Genomic DNA, 15204 nt, shown 5'->3' with positions numbered 1-15204 from the left:
TTCTCTAATTCTTACCCCAACTCAAGTAGTTAAAAATCAGTAAGAAAAATGTCTTGAGCTAGAAGAACCCATAGAGGAAGATTTTGTAATGCGAATCTCCTCTCATAATTTTAGTTCTGTAAATTCAGGGTTTTTTTTTTTTTTTCTGGAAAAAATGCTTAATATGTTCCAGCAAGTAATTGTACTTTTATGTAAAAATAAGTAATTTTTACTTATTTAAGTAAAAAATAAACATATTAAGTTTAACATATTAAGTTAATTTAACATTTAGACTAACATTAACGTTTAAATTAATATAAAGTGAATATACTTAATATGTTCTCGTACGGGTATGCTTGGAAATAGGGCCAGTTTCCTTTTCATGAGTTGGTTTCAGCAATCACACAGCACACTGGCTTGTAAGGGAACTAGCAGTGTGTTTCCCTGAGTAATTATGATGTTCGTCAAGATCAGAAGCTGGGTTTTGGGGTTGAGAAGGGTTCATTTATTTAAATAAAGTTTCTATTTAAAAACCTTTTTAAAAAGTTAACATCATAAATATTCTGATAATTTGCATAGTAGTAAAAATTAGAAGTTGAAATTCTACCTAAAGCTGTAGTTGCCATCAATTTTGTAACTTGTAACAAAGGTTTTCCCATATGTCATTTCATTTGATTCTCAACACAACCATTGAAGGTTGATATTATTCTCATTTAACATTGAATTAACAAAAGTAGTTGATTCACTCTTGAAGTCCCTGAATGTGAGCTCTTCATCCTAGCACTGTGCAGTGGCTTGCCTGCTGAGGCCTAAACTACTTCCTTTTAACAAAGCTTCACTGAGTGCTGTAGTTCTCAAAATATGTAACAGTTACACATTTTCAAACAGGTTAGGAAGCAATTCCTATAGCCATTAATACTTAAATTCAGGAATACTTTTTTGTTTGTTTGTTTGTTTTGGTTTTTTAGAGACAAGGTCTTGTTCTGTTGTCCAGGCTGGAGTGTAGTGGTGTGATCATAGCTCACTGCAGCTTCTGTCTCCTAGGCTGAAGCCATCCTCCCACCTCAGCCTCCTGAGGAACTGGGGGTACAGGGATGAGCCACCATGCCCAGCTTATTTTTTATTTTGATTTTTTGATAGAAGAGTTCTCACCATGTTGCCCAGGCCTGAGGCAATCTCCTAGTCTCAGGCGATCTTCCCACCTCAGCCTCCCTAATGACTGGGATTAAAGGCATGAGCCACTGCACCCAGCAGGAATGGTTATTATATTCATTGAGACAAACTATAGTATTTGCTCTTTGAAGTATTTAAACATAATTGGCATATTACAATATGTGACACTGGCCTTAAGAGTCTAATTTAAAATGCTTAACAGATTTTTAGACTTGTGAGTTTTAGTTGAAAGGTATTTTAAAATGTTACTAAGTCTGCAAAAGTACTGAAATGTTTCAGAGAACTTGGAAAGTCACCGTATGTTTAATTTATTATATTTATGAGAGTTAAACACTTGGGAAGGTTTTGTTAATGGGGTCAAGCATTTGCAGTGCTGCTTAAAAGAGAATCATTTTTTAAAATGTATAAATGCTATTAAGTTGTTTAAGGGAATTTGAATTGTAAATGGGACTATTAAAACAAATTTAGTCTGTTCAACTCAAGAGAGGGCATTTCATTTTCTGTGAACAAAATACCCTCTTAGACACTAAAAAGCCACATGCCTCTTCCCTTGGCTATAGTTAACTGGACCATGGTGGTACAACGAACTCAACCCTTCTCTAAGCAGGGATTTGTAATTGGGATTTATAGTGAAATTCCTGATCTGGGAAAGTGGGAGGCTGGGAATGCTGTATCTAGGTCATCAGTGGAGAAAGTTGGTTTGTAGAGAATGAACAAGAATGCAACCTAAGTGCAAAGAAAATAAAGATTATCCTGCTTTAATAGATCAGACTAGAAGAGAGAGAAACCACCTTAGTTCCTGATGCCTTCCTATTGCCCTATTCTGGTTGTACCTCTTCCCCTAGGAGTCCATGATATTTTTTTAATTTCCTCTAACACTTGTTTGCTTAGGTGACTGTGAGTGGGTTTCTCTTATTTACAACCAAATGACTCGGAAAACACTAATCCACTGGTCCTCATATTTATTGAGACACATTAGAGGCCAGGAAATCAAGGTTATAGGCAATGAACAAAATAGACAAAATATCTCCCTCAATGTTCTGATTGGGGGAGATACTCAGTAAACAAGTACGTATGTAGTGGGGTAGGGTGGTGCTAAATGAGATGGAGACCAATCAGGCAGGGGAGGGAGATGGCAAATGTCAGGGGTGATAGGTGGGTTGGAGTTTCAAATAGAGTAGTTCAGGAAGGCCTCTCTGGGATGACAACTGAGCAAAGTTCTTTAGGAAGTGAAGGATCCTCATTGCTGTCTGGGGGCAGAGTGCAGAAGCATGCCTGGGGAGTTAGGAATGGCAAGGTGGCCCATTTAGCTGGTGTGGAGCAAGGCAGGGGAGAGTAGTAAGATAAAAAATGGTGTAGAAACTGGAGATAGTACATTTTGACAGCTCTTTAGGGAGTTTTAACATAAAAGGCAATAGCAAAATTGGACAATGGCTGGAGGTATGTGGGGTCAAGAGATTTTTTTAAAATTAGGTATAATTGATATGCTATAAACTACACATATTTGAAGTGTTCATTTGATATGTTTTGACATTTATACACCCTTGAAACCACAATTAAGTTAATGAACATGTTTAATACCCTCAAGTTTCCTCCTGCCCTTGGTAATCCATCCCTTGGCCCCTTCCCCTCAGGTAACTACTGATATCCTTTCTGTCACCATAGATTAGTGTTCATTTTCTAGAATTTTATAAAACGGAATCAGAATTTAGGATTTGAGGGTCTGGCTTCTTTCAGTTAGCGTAATTGTTTTGAGATTTATAATTCATTTGAGATTTAAATTGGCAACAATGACAATGAACGTGTGCCAGTGGGGATAATCCTGTAGAGAAGGAAAAACATGATATAGGATCCAGGGGAGGTGGCATTGCTGGAGCAGTGGCTGGGAGGTGGGACAGGGTCAAGTGCTCAAGTGGAAGGGTTGGTTTAGATAGGAGAAGATAGGAGAATAATAATTTGGGCATAGTTCAGGAGGGAAGGCATATATGGGCCCAGATGTAATTAGGTGGGTAGATGTGATCGTGAGAGTTTGTGGAAGTTAAATTGGAAAAAACCCAAAACTAACCAAATGAAATGAGGTTAGAGGAAGAGCAGGTGGAGGTGTTGGAAGTTTGATAGATAACAAGATATGAATTAATCCTAATAAGGTCAAGAACTCAAACTTTGGAGCCATCTGCATAGATGAATCTTGGCTTGACCACTCACTGGCTACACTATCTGGGGGAAGTTATTTTGACATTTGGTATCTCATTTTCTTCATCTGTTAATCAGACAAACAGAATCACATAGGGTAGTTGTGAGAATTGTGCTAATACCCATAAATGTACCTAGAATATTTCTCCTAAAAAGTTGTTTTTAAAGAACAGTATTGAGAAGGGAGAGTAGAACAAGGAATTCTGTCTGTAACTAACTGAACAATCGAGATAACACTACCTTCAGTCCAGCCCCTAGAATATTTCTATTGTCAGCTAGTATGACGTGGGGAATGAATGGACTGGAAAATGAACTAGGGTTCCCAGCAGCACCAGAGGCCCACATGACTAAGGAACTGAAGGAGCGTTCTGGATTTACACTGAGACCCATCAGCATAGTGGCATGTTTTTCCCTTTACATTCGCCTGTTAGGAGGCAGATGTGGAACAGGTTGAGATACGGATTTAACAAGCAGTGGGATTTTTGTAGGTGAATGCGACACAACTGGGCAGGGACAAAGGTGGTGGTAAGATTGATGCGAAGAAGTGATTGTAATGATAGAGCATGGAAGCTAAGCTGGGTAAGTATGGAAAGGAGGCCACATGGGATTGAGGACAGTGAAAACACCTGGATCAATGGATTGTTGGTCTGTGTGTGGTTGAAGAGTTGCAGTTTGCCTACTAGAGATAGCGAGCTAGAGGCATGAAAGATGTTGAGAGAACTAAGCATTATGACAGCAGCAGTATTTGAAAGAGTGACAGCAAGCCAGGAGCTAAAAAGTTAAAAACATGATAAGGAGTGGTCTTGTGATGCATGGTGACCAACAAGGTGGGGTATTAGGGATATAGTCGGATGACATGAGATTCAGTGGTGAGGCTTTCTTGGGAAGGAAGGTGGGAGAATGGTCTGGAAACAGCATTGAGGATTACCTACACAACTGTTAGGAGTTGTACAGGAGATAGGAGAACAACATCAGCAGCACTGGAGAGGGCTGCAGAAGAAACAGTGTCCTCAGCAGAGAGCCAAGGCTCAGATCAAAGTCTTGGAGAGAATGTCATCACAAGAGATTGAGAGTCTGAGGGATGTTGCTGATGACTGTGAGACCCAGAGGGCAGAGGCAAAGGGTTTTGGGAGCTAGAGAAGGATAGAAATGGGACCAAAAGAGACAATGTACGGAGTCTAGAGGATAAGGCATGATCTAGGGCTCCTGGCTTCTTGTGGCATTAACTGGCACAAAGAGGGTTTGAGGGCATGATGACAGCCCTGATCATCTTCAGGTAGAGGCTGGGTGTGAGGGAGGGAGAGAAGTGAGCTCTCCACAGGGGCTTATAGAATTTTGGGCACCATTCGTCACACCTCCCCACAGGTGCTGTGGAGGGTGGGAGAGGGGCAATCACTTCTACAGAAACAGGAAAACAGGTTAAGTTCACTCCAGGTCCCTCAGTTTGTAAGCGAAAAACAAACAAACAAACAAACATAAAAACAGGATTTGCATTCACGTAGTCTGTTTTTACAACCTGCACCATTTATCATTACTTGAGACCTCTCTTGTTCTGTCTTCCTCCCATATTCAAGCAGTTTTCAACATAACCCTCAGCTGCCACATCCTAGATGTCCTTTTATTTTTTCATTCCCATCGCCATTCTTGGTGGCCCCAATTCCTTTGGACTTCTGCAGCACCCTGCCTTAACAGCTCCTCCAGCTTGGGAGTCCTCCAATCCATCCTCTGTATCATGGATGGAGTGGTCTTCAGAAACATTTGATCTCATCACTCCCTGGCGATAGTCTATCATACTGTCAGGGGGAATTAAAAGGACAGGGTGGCAACTGAATGGAAGTGATGATGTAGGAGGTAAAACGACCAAACCCTCCTTCCATCCTTCGCTTTAGCTCAGGCAGCTTCCACGTAGAAGGCTCTTTGGCTTGTAATACTGATGTTTTCCTCGGTTGGGAATTTGGTTTTTTTGGAGATCTTTATTCTGATTCAGAGCCTGTTGCCACTTATTTTTTCAGTTGATGTTTATTCCTAAACTGTTTTTGCATCTGTTTACACAGTTCAAACATCCAGCCACTCTCCATTCTGACCTGAGAACATAGAGGCAGGGATTCCTGCTGGGTCACCGTGCTTTTGGCACAGGGTTAAAGTCTTGAGCTATTTCTCCTAATGGTTTTCTGTTGTTTTTGCTTTTGTTGTTTTTGAGACAGGGTCTTGCTCTGTTGCCCAAGCTGGAGTGCAGTGGTGCGATCATGGCTCATTGCAGTCTCAACCTCCCAGGCTTAAGTGATTCTCCCACCTCAGCCTTCCGAGTAGCTGGGACTACAGGTTCACGCCACCATGCCCAGCTAATTTTTTTTTCAGGTGAGATCTCACTTTATTGCCCAGGCTGGTCTCCAACTCCTGAGCTCAACTGACCCTCCTGCCTCGGCCTCCCAAAGTGCTGGGATTACAGGTGTGAGTCACCGTGCCCGGCCCTACTAAGGGTTTTCTAGAGATCTTAAATTAAAGTTAATTAAAATTAAGAATTCAGTTCCATAGTCACATTTGCCACATTTTGAGATGGCTGAAAATAGCCACATATGGCTCGTGGCTACCATATTGGACAGCACAGATACAGAACATTTCCATAATTGGAGAAGTTTCTACCAGACAGCCTTGGATCTTTGGAGAAGGGCAGACTCTTTCTTTCTGGAGACTTGAATCCACTTCGTTGATCTGGTCTGAAGGACTCATCTGGCAGCTACTTTATCTGCCAACACAGCCACTGGCTTGGTCCTTCCTGGCTCTGGCCCTTCTGTTGCTAACTTAGTTCCCAGGCCCTGACTGCCCCAGATCTGCCCCTGAGTTTTCTTCCTCTCACTGATTCTTGCTCATAAACTCTTCCCATGGCTTGATTCTGCCAGCCCTGTTGCTTGGCACCAGCTCCCCAGGTATTTTATCTAGCAGCTCAGGGTCGAAGAGGTCTCTTAGGACTGCCATCCATGCACTACCTCCCCTGACCAGGCTGGGGGAGAGGGACCACACCTCAGCAGTCTTGGGTGATGCTGAGGCAGCATCGTAGTTTGTGCACACACATTGGCATTCTTCTGTTTATTCATTTAACAGATATTTCTAGGCCACAAGCTGTGTGCCGGAGGTCCTTGGGCTGTGATAACATTGGGGAATGAAGCAGCCGTCTGATGTCTTGAGATTTCTCGTGTTGAAGACAGCCACCACCATGCCGTGGAAGCTCTCACCACTCTAACTAGAAATACTTACCTCACATCCTCTTGGATAGAGTATAGGCAGCTGCACATTGAAACTGAGATTCAAGAGGATACAGTGAAACAGCAGAGTGAGTTCTAGGCAAACTCTGGCCATTGCAGACTTTGTTTTCTTTAGCCTCCTTGCTGACACCCCACCGCCCTCAATGGTTGCCCTCCTCTTTGTTGGAGGAATACCTAATGCTTGCAGAATCATCAGGCCCCTCTCCCTTCTTCTTCCTTCTCTAATCAAAAGAGGGAATCCCCTGAATTATTTCCATTATAATGTGTCCATGTTTTAGTCAATGCATTAAAATTTAAGCACTGTGACTAACGGTGGACTTTGTTTTTGACATGAACCAGGAAAGAGAGAGTTGGGAGGTGGGGAAAAGAGTTTCTGCTTTTGAAACCCAGTAATGTTTATTAAAAAGCCCAGCCCTGAACATATACTTGCTTTTGATAATTTTCTTTACCTTGCCAGGGAAAGAGAGGGAGGGAGATTGAGTTGAAAAGCTTGAGGCTTTCCCTGAGAGAGATCTTAGATTTTGGGGAGGTCGAGTAGGGAGGGAGCAGCCCAGTTGGAACTATGGAAAGACCATTCCCAGTGGCTTCCAGGGATGGAGGGAAGCAAATGCCAGCATAATGAGATCTTCCTCACTCTCATTTGTCTTGCCTAAGCTCCAACCTACATTTTTATTTTGGTCTTACATCCCAGTAATCCCCAACAAGATGCATGTGCTTTGACCAAAGTGGATTATTCGTTTAAAACTTACTAGTTTCTCATTTTAGTTAACAATATAGTTTTAAATAACATATGGACAGGGCATAAAATTCTAAAGTACAAAGTAGACAGTGATAAGTCTTTCTCTCATCCTTTCCCCTAGTCACCCAGTTGTCCTATCTGGAGGTGTTTATAAACATACATTTTTAGATATATATCTAAATAGGTATAGATATATCTCTATATAGATTTTCCCCAATGTAATAAGCATAATATATATATATATAATACTGTTCACGTTGCTCTGTTTTTTTTGTTTGGAAAAAGTAATAACATACTGTAGCTCTAGTTCCCTATCAGTACACATAGAACTGCCTCAAAAAATACACATATAGAAAACTTTTCTGACAGTACAAAACAGTATATACAATAGAGTAAAAAAAAAATCTCCATTCCTTCTGGATCTCAGCCCACTTTCTTCTAAGGTAATGGCTTGTATTAGGGTTCTTCAGGGGAACAGAACCAATAGGAGATATATATACACACACACACACATATATATAGATACGTGTGTGTGTGTGTGTGTGTGTGTGTGTATATATATATACATATATATATATATAGTGAGATTATGGAAGCCAGGAAGTTTCATGATTTGCCACGTGCAAGGTGGAGAACCAGGAAAGGTGGTGGTATAACTCAGTTCAAGTCTGAAGGCCTGAGAACCAGCAGCTTTGACATCCAAGGATAGGAGAAGATAGATGTCCTGGCTGAAGAAGAGAGAGTGAATTTGTCCTTCCCCCACATTGTTCTATCCAGGTCCTAACAGACTGGATGTTGCACTCCCACACTGGTGAGAGATATTTTCTCAGGGATCTTTACTCAGTCCGCTGATTCAGATGTTAATCTATTCCAGAAATAACGTCACAGACAAACCCAGTAAGTGCTTTTCTGGCTATCTGGGCATCCCTTAGCCCAGTCGAGTTGACACATGATACTAACCATGACAAGATTCTTACCAGTTTCTTAAATGGCTGTAATAATCAAAGTTCAGTGCAGGAAATAGAAATCTTCTGGGAAGCTAAAGTAGACAGGACTTAATACAGGGAAGTAGGTCCTTATGAAATCATTGGAAGGGCTAGAAGAGTAGGGATAGGAGGGAGGGAGTGCTCCAGATGGAGCCACTGTTCAAGAGCATGGCTCCAGAGAGCAAAAAGCTACTGCTCCTGCCACCATGAAGCCAGAGGATAGACCCTGGCAAGCTGGGTCACTTCATTACAATTGCGTCTCAATCCCCATCTCCTTGCCTTGCTTGCTGACAGTAACAAGAAGGAAGCTGGCCTTCCGCTCATCCCTGACTTGCATATCATGTTAGTATATTTAATTGGAGGAGCCCAATTTTGCATCCAGAGCATTATCTGGAAAGGACTTTGGGAACTACGGCTTTTAGCTTTCCAGCTCTACAGTTTTGAAGACATCCTAGAAGGAGGATAGAGCAGAAGAGGATGGAGCAGAAGGTAAGAGAGCCAATCCACACAATATTCTCCCCCAAATATTCTACACATCTTTAACCGTGTGAATGCACAACCTCACTTCTAAACAAATGAGACCACACTATACCTCTGTTCTGCATTTCAGGTTTTCCACGTATTGTGTGTTAGTGGTTGATCCATCTCGGTACAGATAGTTCTACTTCATTCTTTTTTATGCTGGCCTCCTATATTACTATACAGCTGTGCCGTAATCAGTTTAACCAGTCCCCCTATTCATGGTTATTTAGGTAGTTTTCAGTCTTTTGCAGTCACAAGCAATTCTGCACTGAGCAAGCTTTTGCCTAAGTTTGTGTGTGTTTTGAGGAGTATGGTAGAATAAATAAACATGGATTATTCCGATCCCACAGAACAAGACTTTGTTTTCCCACCCCAAAGTCTTTGTGTGGTAATGCCTCATCCCTGCTGCTCATCTTCATCTACAGGGATGCTGTTCACCCTGGAGACCTCCTTCTCATGCATACACAGAACTTAACACTCCACAGAGTACCTGATAACTGAATGAGAAGCTGTGATTAGTCCAGTTCTGCACATAATGACACTGAGGTGACATAGAAAGTTTAGGTGACTTGTCCAAAATCACATAGCTGGTTAGTGGCAGATATGGGATTTGAACTCAGGGCATCTGCTTCAAGAGTACATATTCTCAACCACTACAGGAATAGCATCTTATTATCTAGAAACGTGGAGCACGTCCTTAGTCACCTTTGTGTCCTTGACTTTATCCACAATAAATAGCTGGTAATATGTGTTGAATGAATGAGTAAATGAATTCTTATTAGATCTAATTGGCAATTTATATGAAAACAGCAGTTTGGTTACTATGCACAACATGAAATTATTATAATATCATTTTGCCTGAGACACAACTCAAAGCAAAGATGTTTCTGGAAGCTGCCCTTCTTGTCCATTGAGAATTTTAATCAGGTAAAATTGAAATCATGCATTAGACAACCTACCTCAGCTCACCATTAGTCCACCAGGTGGCAGTATTATCCTGAAAAACCACAAGAAGCCTACTTTCTCCCCAGCCGTTTTCCCTGAATTGGTGTTTTAGAGTCATCAGAGTTGGCGCAGAAAAAAATCCCAAGATATTTGGTTATTACTATGTTGACAAAGTAGCTTTGAAAGTTCAGCTATAGTTATTGATACTAACCAGAAATGTGGAAATAAAATCTAACCAAGGTTCTATTTCTTTTTTAAATTTGTATATACTCTTTGTACATATTTATGAATGGCATGTGGTATTTTGTTGTACCCGTGGAATGTTTAATGATCAGGTCAGGGATTTTTTTTTTTTTTAATTTTTTTTTGAGAAAGGGCCCAGGTCTACACTGTTGTCCAGGCTGGGCTGCGGTGGTATGATCATAGCTCACTGCAGCCCTGAACTCCTGGGCTCAAGTGATCCTTCCACCTCAGCCTCCCAAGTAGCTAGGACTACGGGTATGCATCACCATGCCCAGTTAATTATTTATTTATTTATTTTAGAGACCAGGTCTCGCTATATTGGCCAGGCTGATCTTGAAATCCTGGCTGCAAGCCATCCTCCCCAGGAGGCCTCTCACAGTACTGGGATTATAGCTATGAACCACTGTGCCCAGCAAGTCAGGGTCTTTTGGTATCCATCACCTCAAGGATTTATCATTTCTATGTGTGGGGAACATTTCAAGTCTTCTTGCTGTTTTGAAATATACATTGTTGTTAACTGTAGTCACCCCACTCTGCTATTGAACATTAGAACTTATTCCTTCTATCTAATTGTATGTTTTTACCCATTAACCAACCTTTCTTCATCCGCCTACCCTCTCCCCTGACACACCGTTCTCAGCATCTGTTATATATCATTCTACTCTATCTCATGTGATACTTGTCTTTCTGTGCCTGGCTTATTTCACTTAATATAATGACTTCCAGTTCCACGCATGTTGCTGCAAATGATGAGTTCATTCTTTTTTATGGCCTAATAGTACTCCGTTGTGTATATATAGCACATTTTCTCTATCCAGTCATCTGTTGATAATCACTTAGCTTCATTCCATATCTTTGCTATTGTGAATGGTCCTGCAATAAACACGGAGTGCAGGTGTCTGTTTAATATACAAATTCCTCTTCCTTTGGATAAATGCCCAGCAGTAGGATTGCTGGATTGTATGTTAGTTCTATTTTTAGTTTCTTGAGACATCTTCATACTGTTTTTCATAATAGCTCTACTAATTTACATTCCCACAACAGTATATAAGAGTTACTTTTTCTCTCCTGTTATTTCTTATCTTTTCAGTAATAGCCCATTCTGACTGGTAAAAGATGGTATCTCAACATGGTTTTGATTTGCATTTCCCTAACGATTAGTAACGTTGAGCATTTTTTGACGTATCTGCCCATTTGTATGTCTTCTGTTTATTCATGTTATCTGTCCACTGTTTCCTGGAATGATGATGATGATGATGATGATGATGATGATTATTATTATTATTATTTTACTGTTGAGTTGTTTGAGTTCCTTACATATTTTGGATATTAGTCCCTTGCTGGATGAATAGTTTGCAAATATTTTCTCCCATTCAATGGATTGTCTCTTCCCTCTGTTGACTGTTTCCCTTGCTTTTTAGTTTAATATAGTTCCATTTGTCAATTTTTGTTTTTGTTTCCTGTGCTTTTGAGGCCTTAGCCATAAAATCTTTGCCTGGGCCAGTGTCCTGAAATGTTTCCCCTATGTTTTCTTCTAGTAGTTTTATAGCGTCAGGTCTTATGTTTAAGCGTTTAATCTGTCTTCAGTTGATTTTGTCTATAGTGAGAGATAGGGGTTCGGTTTTAGTTGTCTGTGTATGGATATCTAATTTTCCTAGCCCCTCTTATTGAAGAGGGTGTCATTTCCGCCGTAAATGCTCTTGGAAACTTTGTTGAAAATCAGTTGACTGTAAATATGTAGCATTATTTTCTGGCTTCTGTATATTGTTCCTTTGGTCTACATGTCTGTTTTTATTCCAATACCATGCTGTTTTGGTTACTATAGCCTTGTAATAAATATGTTTTGAAATCAGGTAGAGTGATGCCTCCAGCTTTGTTCTTTTTGCTCAGGATTGGCTATTAACGATCATCTTTGGTTCCATACAAATTTTAGGATTGTGTTTTCTTTTTCTGTGAAAAACGACATTGATGTTTTGATAGGGATTGCATTGAATCTGTAGACTGCTTTGGGCAGTATGGTCTTTGTAACTATATTAACTCTTTCAATCCATGAGCAAGGGATATTTTTCCATTTGTTTGTATCCTCTTCAATTTCTTTCATCTGTGTTTTGTAGTTTTCATGTAGAGATCTTTTATCTCCCAGCATTCTATTTCAATTAAACTTTTCAACAATGTGTAATAATGGAAAGAACATGAGCTATAATAATCTTGGGTAAGTCCTAGCTTCCCTGGGCCTCGGCTTTGACATCTGTCAAATGGGGCAAATATTACTTCTCTTGCAGGATTGTTGTGAGAATAAATACAATGATATATGAACTGTGCCTTACCTACTTACTATGTTTTTCACATGTTTGTGATTATGGAAAGTCTGCTTGCCCTGCACCAGTTGGAAGTATTTTCTTAGTTAACCTGATTACTAACATCATTTGGATCACTTGGATAAGGGTTAAGTTAAAATTTTCTTTTTATGTTATTATAAAGGATGTTTTCTAAATAAATTATTTCCATAAAAGAATATAACTGACTTGGGACTGACTGCTTACAAGCATTTTGAAAGTAAATGATATAATTGCAGTACATACAAATAAGATACTGGGCTGGGCACAGTGGCTCATGCCTGTAACTGTAGCGCTTTGGGAGGCCAAGGCAGGCTGATCACTTGAGCCCAGGAGTTCGAGACCAACCTGAACAACATGGCAAAACCCCATCTACAAAAATAAACCAAAAATTATCTGGGTGTGGTAGTGTGCACCTATAGTCCCAGCTACTCAGGAGGCCGAAGTGGGAGGATCACCTGAGACTGGGGAGGCTGAGGCTGCAGAGAGCTGTGATCACACCACTGCACCCCAGCCTGGGTGACAGAGTGAGACTCAGTCTCAAAAACAAAAACAAACAAACATACAAAAAATAGTAAGATACTAACCACTAACCACTTGTTCATGAAAGTTAGATGCCAGTTCCCACTCCCTCATTGCTGTTATACTAGACATTTTAAATAATGTTGTTTATGTCTCAAAACGTATTTATTATGGCAGATTTTCCTTTATTCAAATTAACTGCTGTATGAGACTGTAGTTAACTACAGGTGGTACTTTGTGATGACTTAACTGAGCAGAAAGTTAAAAATATAAACTGTGTTAATTGGTCAGGTGCAGTGGTTCACGCCTATAATCCCAGCACTTTGGGAGACTGAGGCGGGTGGATCACCTGAGATCAGGAGTTCAAGACCAGCCTGGCCAACATGGCAAAACCTCATCTCTACTAAAAATACAAAATTGGGTGGTAGCGGGTGCCTGTAATGGCAGCTACTCAGGAGGCGAATTGCTTGAACCTGGGAGGCGGAGGTGGCAGTGAGCTGATCTCAAGCCACTGCATTCCAGCCTGTGTATGTACATACGTATATATGTATATATAGGATATATACACACACATATACATATATATACACACACACATATGTATCTATATACTGTGTTAATTTAATGAGAGTTGGCAATTTTCTACAAGCAGTGTTATGAGGTGTTAGACTCATATAAAAAATGTATTCTTAACAAAGTGGTTCAAAATGTTTAAAAAACACGAGTTAAAAGATAGCATAAGTCAGTAATCATTAATGAGAGGAGTCTATGATCAACTTTTAAAGAGAACAGTGTATAATTCTAGTAAGTATAAGGTTGATCAAAACTGGAAAATTACAAATAATGTGATGATGACTAACACTGATAATGTGCTTACTAAGGCACTGTTCTCACTAATGTACGTATATTAGCTTATTTAATCTTCATGATAACTGTGGGAGCCAGTACTCTTACTATTCCTATCAACATTCCTATTTTTGCAAATAGATATTTCTATACATGTAGGTTAATAAAAATTAAACACAATCAGAAAGAAGCAAGTAACAGGAAGTAACCATAGATGCAGAGAAAATTTAAACAATTTATACGAGTACTTGATAAAACTTTATACAAATACATTTTAAAAGTGTGATTACATGAATGCTGTTTTAAAAAACATAAATAAATAAAATAAATTCCCAAAGAGACAGAAAACTGAAAATGGTCACTGGCCAGGGAATTCATTGAGAAGGTAATCTGAGAAGCTCTGAACTCAAATATTTTATTAGTGACTTCTTCCAAACTTTCAAGGAAAATAAAATTCTAATGATACTTAAACTGGTCTAGGACTTAGAGAAAAAACTTCCAACATCATTTTCTAAAGCCAGCAAAACACAATATAAACCTGAAAAATTTGTTTTTGGTATGTTGCACTATTGTGGTGGGTTGTACTATTGTTCAAAACATTTGCTGTCCCTCCTGGGGGATGGATTAATTATAGGCCTTCATCCCACTGACATCTGGCCTGCTTTAGGACTTGATGTGCTCCTCCTTGTGGCTGGATTACTTATTCCCATCCCGTTGAAGCCAAGAGTAGTTCTCCAATTTGCCTTGGCCAAATGGTCAATGAAATAAGGGCAGAAGTGACATTATGCCACTTAGAAGCAGAAGTTTTAAAATAGAGTTCACGGTTCACCATGTCTCTCTTATCTCTACCATGATGACCAGCAGTACGTCAGATCAGCTGCTTTATCCACTTCATTCCAGAGGGAAGATGGCGTGGAAGAGAGGCACAGCAGATGGTGGACACAGACCATGAATAAGAATTAAACCTTTGTTACTGTAAGCTGCTAACATTTTGAGATGTTTTTTATCACAGCATAACCTAGCCTACTCTGACTGATGCATTCCTCTTTTCCCCACAAGAAAACTATGGACTACATTGACTTATAAACACCAATTTAAAAAATCTTTAATAAGGAAAAGATTTCAGGCATACATTGTAGGAATAATATACCCCCAACTGAGATTCATTTCAGGAATGCAAATTTGATGTTCCTGATAAAATAAGAAGAGATTTATATTACCCTGACATGAAATCTATAGTAGCTCAATAATAAAATACTAGAAATATTCCCATTAAAGTCAAGAATGTGACAAGACAGGTTATTAGCTCCCCTATTATTTAACCTTTACATCCATTGTATTTTCAGCTTAGTTTTTTTTCTTTTAATCCTGCCAAACACTAAATGTTTATATGTGAAATGTTGAACATTTGTTCTAATTCAGTATTCTTTCCTTTAAAGAATTCTTTTGGTTTGAAA

The sequence above is a fragment of the Mandrillus leucophaeus genome, unplaced genomic scaffold (genome assembly GCF_000951045.1).
Source record: "Mandrillus leucophaeus isolate KB7577 unplaced genomic scaffold, Mleu.le_1.0 Scaffold114, whole genome shotgun sequence".
NCBI lineage: Eukaryota > Metazoa > Chordata > Mammalia > Primates > Cercopithecidae > Mandrillus > Mandrillus leucophaeus.
Note: the sequence above shows the minus strand (reverse complement) of the source record.